Consider the following 9,530-nt stretch of genomic DNA (forward strand, 5'->3'; position numbering starts at 1 on the left):
CCTGATCACAGGCACAGACATTGCTGTAAATGTTGCCTCTTGTGGTCCTCTGAGTCCCTCCCTCTGAGTCAGGAGGCCGCAGGTTCAAGCACGACCTGCTCCAGAGGTATGTAACAGCATCTCTGAACAGGTTGATTACAAAATATCTGAAATATTGCCTGACTTCAAGGACTGACAGGAGAAGTGGAGAGATGGATGTACAGAGAGATCTGGCTGTTCAGGTCCATTGTTCCCTGAAGGTGGTAACACAGGTCGCTGGAGTGGTCAAGAAGGCATACAGGATGCTTTTCCTTCTTTGGACAGGATATTAAATACAAGAGTTGTTAGGTCATGTTACAGTTGTACAAGACTTTGGTTTGGCCGCATTCAGAATACTGCATACAGTTCTAGTTGCCACATTAGCAAAAGGATATGGATGTTTTGGAGAGGGTGCAGAGAAGGGTGCACTAGGATGTTGCATGGTATGTAAGGCGCTAGCTATGAAGAGAGGTTGAGTAGATTAGGATTATTTTCATTAGAAAGGGGGAGATTGAGGGGGGACCTGATTGAGTTCTACAAAATCATGAGAGTTATGGACAGGGTGGATAGCAAGGAACTTTTTCCTAGATTGGGGGAATTCAATTACTAGGGGTCACGAGTTCAAAGTGAGAGGGAAAAGGTTTAGGGGAGATTTACATGGAAAGTTCTTTACGCAAAGGGTGGTGGGTGCCTAGAACACGTTGCCAGTAGGGGTGAGAACAATAGTGTATTTAGACAGATACATGAATAAGCAGGGAGCAAAGGGATACAAACCCTTAGAAAATAGGTGGCTATTTTAGATAGAGGATCTGGATTGGCACAGGCTTGGAGGAGCGAAGGGCCTGTTCCTATGTTGTAATTTTCTTTGTTGAAAAATGTGTTGCTGGAAAAGCGCAGCAGGTCAGGCAGCATCCAAGAAGCAGGAGAATCGACGTTTTGGGCATAAGCCCTTCTGCCCGAAACGTTGATTCTCCTGCTCCTTGGATGCTGCCTGACCTGCTGTGCTTTTCCAGCAACACATTTTTCAGCTCTGATCTCCAGCATCTGCAGTCCTCACTTTCTCCCTGTAATTTTCTTTGTTCTTTGTTCTTATTCATTGTAGTTCAACGTAATAAACATTGCATGAATCATGCCATAGGGTTATTGGTTTGATGTGTTTCTAGAGGTATAATCATAGGGTACGACAAGAGGGTTCTGGTGATTTAATGGTCTAAAAACAAAAGTCAAGTCTATAAAACAGTCACTTGGATAAAATCAAACAAATCCTGTCAGGACAAGACAGAGTTTAACAACAGTAACAAAGCATTATCAACTAAGACCACTATCAGGGAAAATTGTAAAATATTAAAATTACAAATGATATATCTAAACGTACAAAATGCAAGAAAGTAAATGGGTGTTTTATACAACCTGTTATTGAGAAATGATAGCGGAGTGTTTGAAGTGCAGAACTATATATTCCAGTGTACTTTTAGAAAAGTGACAAAATGAAAAAGGGGTGTAGCCCTGAGAGATGGAAAAAAGTGAAAAAAAACTCTCAAAATTAAGATGTAGAATCAGTATGGGTTGAGCTAAGATGAAAAACATGGGTATAATATATAGTCTCAGTAACAGTAATCATGGTCTTAGTCTGAGTATAAATCAGGAAGTTGGACCGTATAACAAGAGTAATGTAATGATTATATCAGCCTTTAATCTTCACCTAGACAGCACAAAATAAATTTTTACATGAGACTCGTTAATGACTTCATAGAATATATTTGAGACAACATTTGTCTTCCAACTAGGGAACAGCCTATTTTAGAAACATAGAAAATAGATGCAGGAGTAGGTTGTTCAGACCTTTGAGCCTGCTCTGCCATTCAGTATGATTGCAGCTGATCATCCAACCAGGTACCTTGTTTCAACTTTCTCCCCACACCCTTTGAATCCCTTTACCCCTAAGACATAAGATCTAATTCCTCCCTGAAAATATTCATAAAATTCCACCCATTCTGGGTGAAGAAGTTTCTCCTCACCTCATTTTAGAACTAATATTGTGTAAAAAAGACAGGTTTTAAATTTAAATTGTCACATCAATGAACAGATTAATTATAAAATATCAAAATGTTTCCTCACTTCAATGAATGATGAGAGATGTAATTCAATGAGATGAATCACATGATAAGGTTAATAGTTGCTGTGTTTCTGGAGATTCATTCATAGGGTGTGATAATTGGATTTTGCTGATTTAACAGTCTTTTTGAAGAATAAAACTTTACTGGAAAAGTGACACACCTCTGTGTACCTAAAAATGGTTAAGAATAATATCATGTTAAGAGGTTTACAATCTAAAAGTAACAACTCTGAGGATAGGGTAGATTTTAATAATCAGCAAAGGATGACCAAGAAATTGATAAAGAGGAACCGAATAAGATGTGAGCGCAACCTAACAAAGAGCATAAAGAAGATTGTAAAAGATTTTTCAAGTACGTAAAATTGAAAAGTTTAGCAAAAATAAATGTGGGTACTTTACAGGCTGATACAGAAGAAATTTAATGGGGAACAAAGAAAAGACAGAAATTTCAAACAAATATTTTGGGCTGAACTATACCAAAAGGTGTGTCAATTTCAGACAGATTTTTTTGGGGGGGATTTCAGTCTGTGACCTCTCACAAGTTATCTCACATCATTCTCAGCTGTTCATCTCATTGTGCATATGTCACACTTCTACGGCACTGCTTTTGCTGTTATGCTCATCAATGGCAGAAATATTCACTGCTGCCAGCATCATATTTAGAGCCCAACAGTGCACCAGGTCAATCAGTGCAAGCAACAACAGCATTTCACAGTACCCATAGTGAGAGGGAAATGACAAATAAACACTTCTGGAGACATAAGTAACACTTCATTGGAAATAGAATTTCACATTTGAAAATGTATTGCTCCTTTACATAATCACTTGTCCAATCAACTGCTGCTTTACTTGTAGCTACAAACAGAAGCTACCCGTCCTTACCACCATACCATATTACTATCTTTTCAAACAGTTCTTGCCTTAATATTCAGCACAGTATAACTTGTTCAATAACTTGTCGTTGTTCAATTTCATGTGTGAGAAAGCCTTCAAACAGATCAAAATGTTAAATTTTATTTATCACCAGAAACAAAAAGCGAAAACAGAACTGAACTCAAGACATTAATTCTGATTTCGCTTCATAGATGTTGCCAGACCTGCTGAAATTTTCAAGTAATTTCTGTTTTTGTTTCTGATTTCCAGCATGCATAGTTCTTTCACTATTTTTAGAAAAAAAAAGCACAGTAAAATCAAACAAAAAAAATGCTGCATTTGTTTCTGCGAATAAACTTGGGTGGCTTTTCTTTGGAGCAATAATAAATTTGCAGTCAAAGAATGGTCATCATCACCCAACTTGCGTCTAATGAAGTTCAGTCTTCTTGTTGCATCGATGCTGCACGGCTCTATCGCATTGATGTTTCTCCTGCTCAATGTTCTCTTATCTTCTTTTGGAGAAGATTGTTGCTGCTCTTAGGGAAAATCCCAATTTTTAAACTCTTAAAAGATTAAATGAAATTATCATACTCAAAATGGAAGGCAGGTTTCAACTTAGCATGGAGTGGATCTTATGCAGCTTATGGTCCAGTGTCAGTAGGATCTCCGTAGGCATCTATAAACAGGAGACAATGTTCATGAAAACATTCTATGAATGGCTTGAGAGCAGACGATGTAGGGTAGACCTTGGCAGCTTCCAGAGTGAGATTGATTGTTTACACCCACGCTGATTGAAGAAGACATTAACTTATGACAGGGCAGGAGCATTAGTTTTATTTGCTGTGTGTGGAAGAAGATTAGAATGTGGATAAGTGGATGCTAAAAGTATAAGGATAATTAACTCTTCCATATGCTGTAAAGTTTTGCTTCAGGCAGTTCTTTTCTTGCAACACTCAAATAAAACAGTTGTAAAAACTTACAGTCTCCAGCAGTTGATTATTTAAAATCAAGACAACATATTACATCACAAACAGGATATTCATTTCACTCAATCAGAACAGCACTGCACAACAGGTGAGAACATTTCACTTACTACCCATACATAGTTAGTTGGTCCGAGATGGTTTGGTCAGGAATCACAGAATGTAGAAGCACTGAAAAGAGAATGACATCACCACAGGAAATGACATCACCAACCCAAAGAAACCCAAACATATAAATAGAAAGCAGGAATCATCAGCAGTGTTTCATCTGGAGGCTCACTGAAGATGTTGCCTAGTATGGTGATGAAATGTCTGAAAATGAACCTTCCAGCTCAGCGAGCAGACCTACATCCAAGAGAGAGATTGCTAGAATGGGCTCTGTATTGGTTGTATCTGTGCAGGGACTGAAGTGAACCAAATCTATACTGGCCGTATCCATGCAGGTGCTGAAGAAGAGCTGTGCTAGTGCTATCTGCGCTGCGTATGAAACAATCAAAATGCAGTCAGAAGAAATAAAGGAGGAAAAAGCTGTCAACTTTGGTGCTGGAGGGCTCTATCACTATGTTTATGGCAAGACAAAGTCAAGAATAATTCAGAGAAGGCTGAGAGATGGTGGAACTCACAGGGCATCCCAGAGGCTAAAAAAGGTCAATGGTCAGAATAAAGGTAAAGAACAAAAGGGGAAATGATCATCACCACATTATATCTGCAATTGTGCAGATGAGTTAATGCTAATATGAGGAGAAACTCAGTGGTTCAGCAGGCATTCGTGAAGATGAGGTAGAAACAGCTGAAATATGGGAGAGGAAACGACTATCTCCAGAAAACAAATCACAACTGTCCACTGTCCAATACTGCAAGAAACTGGTAGCTCACTGTATAGTTAAAGAGAACTCCTTAAAAATTAGGGCATTGTTTGCACAACAGCAAAGATTCAAAATTGGTTGGACAAAGGATTTCAACTTTCTACAAATCTTTTGGAAATACTGTGAACTATATTTTTAAATTTTAATTTGAAAACAAGTTTTCATACAAGCTCAAGCTGTTCTAAAAGCATAGATAAGCTGTAGTTTGGCAAACATCCAATTGAGATCAGCTTTTGAAAAAAATGTTTGAGAAAAGGTAAAGATATGAAATGTATGCTTCTGTTGTGAAAGTGATCTTAAAAATACGAAAAGGCTTTTGAGACAGTTGAAAACTAATTCTAAAGTCAAAGAAATGACTCTCTAATTTAAAGGGTCATTTTGAAATGCTCAGAAGATTTTGGTAGTTTTCTAAACAAAGTAAAATTACTATGTGACATAACTTGGTGGCTGTGGCTCCACCTCTTCTCAAGCCAGCGGAGAGTTAACTCTGCTAGCAGCTTTTTTTAGTTTCACCATACATTTGCCATATTTCTGGACGTGTAGTTTTGGAAATTTACAGACAATTAATTTGGACTAAGGCTTTGGCTTTTAGAGACTTTGTCTTGACCAGTCAGGCCATATGTTATCTTCTGAGCCAAAGTGTTTGAGAATAGATGAACCCTAAACTGACTCCAATCACTCAGGTTTCTGATCTAAAAGAACTATTTAAAACCACTAAACCTGGGTTTAAATGTTTTTGAAATTGGAATTGATAAATAACTTGCTAAAAGTTGTTATTTCAGGCACTCCATGGAAAAATTACATGAAATTTAAGAGAACCAGCACAATAAATATGGGCTCTGCTGTAAATCCTTGAACTGCTGGAAGCAGCCTGGTTTAAAGCCAGCCCAAATAAACAATGGGAATTTCCCTTCAGTTGAAAGGACAATAGTCTGTCAAGGCCTGTGAATGCACAAGACAGGCCAAGGAATTATTTAATTATTGTAGGCCCTTTTTGTGAAAAAAACTTCACCAAATAACAAGGATTGAGAAAGGTTGGATGGAGCTAAAGGGGTTATTAACATTTGTAGTTAGATGTTTCATTAAGAACAAGAATGAATACCACATGGAAGTAGTTTCCAGGAAAGCAACAAGTTGGAAGGGAACCTGTTGGTTTGAGTCTGGAATATTTTGAGAGGTGGAATGTCTTAAGAAATTTAGCACATTACTTTTGGAAATCTGAGATACTTAATTGTAAAGCAGGAATATGCGAGAGTTGGAATATTCTCATAATACTCTTAAAACAGAATTCAAACATTCCTCTTTGATCCCAAACACAAACAAGACTATTCCAACTCTGTGAGAGAAAGTGAGGGCTGCAGATGCTGGAAATCAGAGCTGAAAATGTGTTGCTGGAAAAGCGCAGCAGGTCAGGCAGCATCCAAGGAACAGGAGAATCGACGTTTCGGGCATAAGCCCTTCTTCAGGAAGGGCTGAAGAAGGGCTTATGCCCGAAACATCGATTCTCCTGTTCCTTGGATGCTGCCTGACCTGCTGCGCTTTTCCAGCAACACATTTTCAGCTATTCCAACTCTGTGACAGGAATAGTGACAGGAAAATGACAACATCCAATGTGAATAACTCACCTTAGCTGTAGTTAAATTGATATTTCATGAGAAAAGAAAGTGTAGATGAAACAAATTAATTTACATCTTTCTTTAGTAGGTGTGCATGCCCTTAACCAAAATCCTTTTTACAGAACTGGATTGATCTGGCTACCACCTGAAACATGGGGACCAAATGAGGAGGATGCACATGCACCACTTTAGGTTGATCTTCCAACCTGAAAAGCAAGAAAACATACTTTGAGGTACTGACATATAGTCCATAGAGAAACAGATTTTAAAGCCTGTGAAATGGTACCGGCCAAGAACTGTGGTTATGGAGAACTATCTTTTAAGTTCATTTGATTTGATAAGTAATGCATTTACACTTAAATGCCCAAAATACAGAAACCTTGAAACAAATTTAACCTTTGGGTCTATTTTAGTTGCCAGCAGCAGGAAGAGCGGGAGCTTGGATCAGGGGCCTGTCAGGAAAGGTGAGTCACTGATTTAAAACTTTAAAAGCTTACCTCGAGTATCAACAGCTGCAGCATCTCGGAGAGCAGAGGTTTCTGGGAAAGGAGGGATTTTATTGTCCCCCCTCAGCTATATAAGTGAGCGGGAGCTGAATAACTTTGGATCATTTGGGAGGGAGAGTCTGTGATAGATAAGAGTTACTGGGTTGTAGTTGCTCCTAGGCATGAAAAAACCTGGGTAACTGTTAGAAGGGGGAGAAAAACAGTCAATGTAGAGATCTCCTGTGGTTGTTCCCTTGAAAAACAAGTATACCGTTTTGGAAACTGTTGGGGTGGATGACTTACCGGGGTATGCACTGGGGTGCAGGTCTTTGGCACAGTGTCTATTCCTGTTGCACAGAAGAGAAGGGGGGGAAGGAGGAGAGTGTTAGTCACTCGGGACTCAATAGTGAGAGGGTCAGATAGAAGGATTGTTGGGAACGAAAGAGATTCACGGTTGGTGTGTTGTCTTCCAGGCACTGGGGTCCATGATGTCTCAGATTGTGTCTTTGGGGTCCTGAAGGGAGAGGGTGACCAGCCCCAAGTCGTGATCCACATAGGTACCAATGTCATAGATAGCAAGAGTGTTAGGAGTGTAACGCAGGATTTCAGGGAGCTAGGGTGGAAGCTGAGAGCAAGAACAAACAGTTGTTATCTCTGGATTGTTACTCGTGCCATTTGATGGTGAGGCGAAGAACATGGAGAGGTATCAGCTGAACACATGGCTACAGGGCTGGTGCAGGATGGAAGGTTTCAGGTTTATTGATAGTTGGGGCTCATTTTGGGGAAGGTGGGAACTCTACAAACAGGATGGTCTTCACTTGAACCAGACGGGTACTAATAGCCTGGGTGGGAAATTTGCTAGTGCTATTCGGGTAGTTTTAAACTAGCTCAGCAGGGGCGGTGGGAATCTGTGTTGTAGTTCCAGTACATAGGGAGATGAGAGTAGGGAGGACATGGACAGGATTTCACAGTCACAGGAGTGTGCTGGCAGACAGCAAGCTGGTTTGAAGAGTGTCTATTTCAATGCCAGGAGTATCCGGAATAAGGTAGGCGGGCTTGCAACATGGATAGGTATCTGGGATTTCAATGTTGTGGCCATTACTGATTCATGGACAGAGCAAGGTCAGGAATGGATGTTGCAGGTTCCAGGGTTTGGATCTTTCATTAAGATCAGAGAGGGTGGTAAAAGAGGGCAAAGTCTGGCTTTGTTAGTCAAGAACGGTATAACGGTGGTTGAAAGAACATTTGACGAGGTGGTATGGGCTGAGGTTAGAAACAGGAGAGGAGAGGTCACACTGCTGGGAGTTTTTTTATAGGCCTCCACAAAGTTTCAGGAATGTGGAGGAGAGGATTGGCAAATCAATTCTGGGCAGGAGTGAAAGGAACAGGGTGGTAATTATGGGGGACTTTATCTTCCCCAATATTGACTGGAAATGCTATAACTCTAATACGTCGGATGGATCATTTTTTGTCCAATGTGTGCAGGAGGGTTTCCTGACACAGTATATTGAAGGGCCGACAAGAGGAAAGGCCACATTGGATCTGGTTCTTGGTAATGAACATTTGTTTGATTTAGTGATAGGTGCGCACTTTGGAGAGAGTGACCATAAGTTATTGACTGGAAATGCTATAACTCTAATACGTCGGATGGATCACTTTTTGTCCAATGTGTGCAGGAGGGTTTCCTGACACAGTATATTGAAGGGCCGACAAGAGGAAAGGCCGCATTGGATCTGGTTCTTGGTAATGAACATTTGTTTGATTTAGTGATAGGTGCGTACTTTGGAGAGAGTGACCATAAGTTGGTTACGTTTAGTTTAGCTATGGAAATGGATAGGTATATGCCACTGGGCAAGAGTTATAGTTGGGGGAAGGGCAATTATAGTATGATTAGGCAAGACTTAGGAGGCATAAAATGGGGCAGCAAAATGCAGGGGATGGGGACAATCAAAATGTGGAGCTGGTTTAAGGAACAGATATTGCGTGTCTTTGATAGGTAGGTCCCTGTCAGGCAAGGAGCAAGTGATAAAGTAAGGGAACCATGGTTTACTCAAGAAATTGTGTCTCTTGTTAAGTGGAAGAGGGAGGCTTACGTGCTGTTGAGGTGAGATGGTTCTGATGAGACGACTGAGAGTCACAGAATAGCTAGAAAGGATTTAAAGAGAGAGTTAAGAAGAGCAAGGTGGGAACATGAGTAGTCTTTAGCAGGTACAATAAAGGAGAACCCCAAAGTTTTCTATAGATATGTGAGGATGACGAGGATAGGAGTAGGGCCTGTCAAAGACAGAAGTAAGGAGTTGTGTGTAGACCCTGTGGAGATCGGAGAGGTGCCAAACGAATATTTTTCATCTGTTTTCACTCAGGAAAAGGAGAATATTGTAAAGGAGAAGACTGAGGTATGGGCTATTAGACTTGAAGGGATTGAGGTTAATAAGGAGGAGGTGTTATCAATTTTAGAAGGTGTGAAAGTAGGTCAGTCCCCTGGGCTGGATGGGATTTTTCTGGGAATTCTCTGGGAAGCTGGGAAAGTGAGAAGGCGATGGCCGAACCTTTGGCCTTGATCTTTGAGTCAT

This window comes from Chiloscyllium plagiosum, chromosome 5 (assembly GCF_004010195.1).
Source record: "Chiloscyllium plagiosum isolate BGI_BamShark_2017 chromosome 5, ASM401019v2, whole genome shotgun sequence".
In the NCBI taxonomy this organism is placed as follows: Eukaryota; Metazoa; Chordata; class Chondrichthyes; order Orectolobiformes; family Hemiscylliidae; genus Chiloscyllium; species Chiloscyllium plagiosum.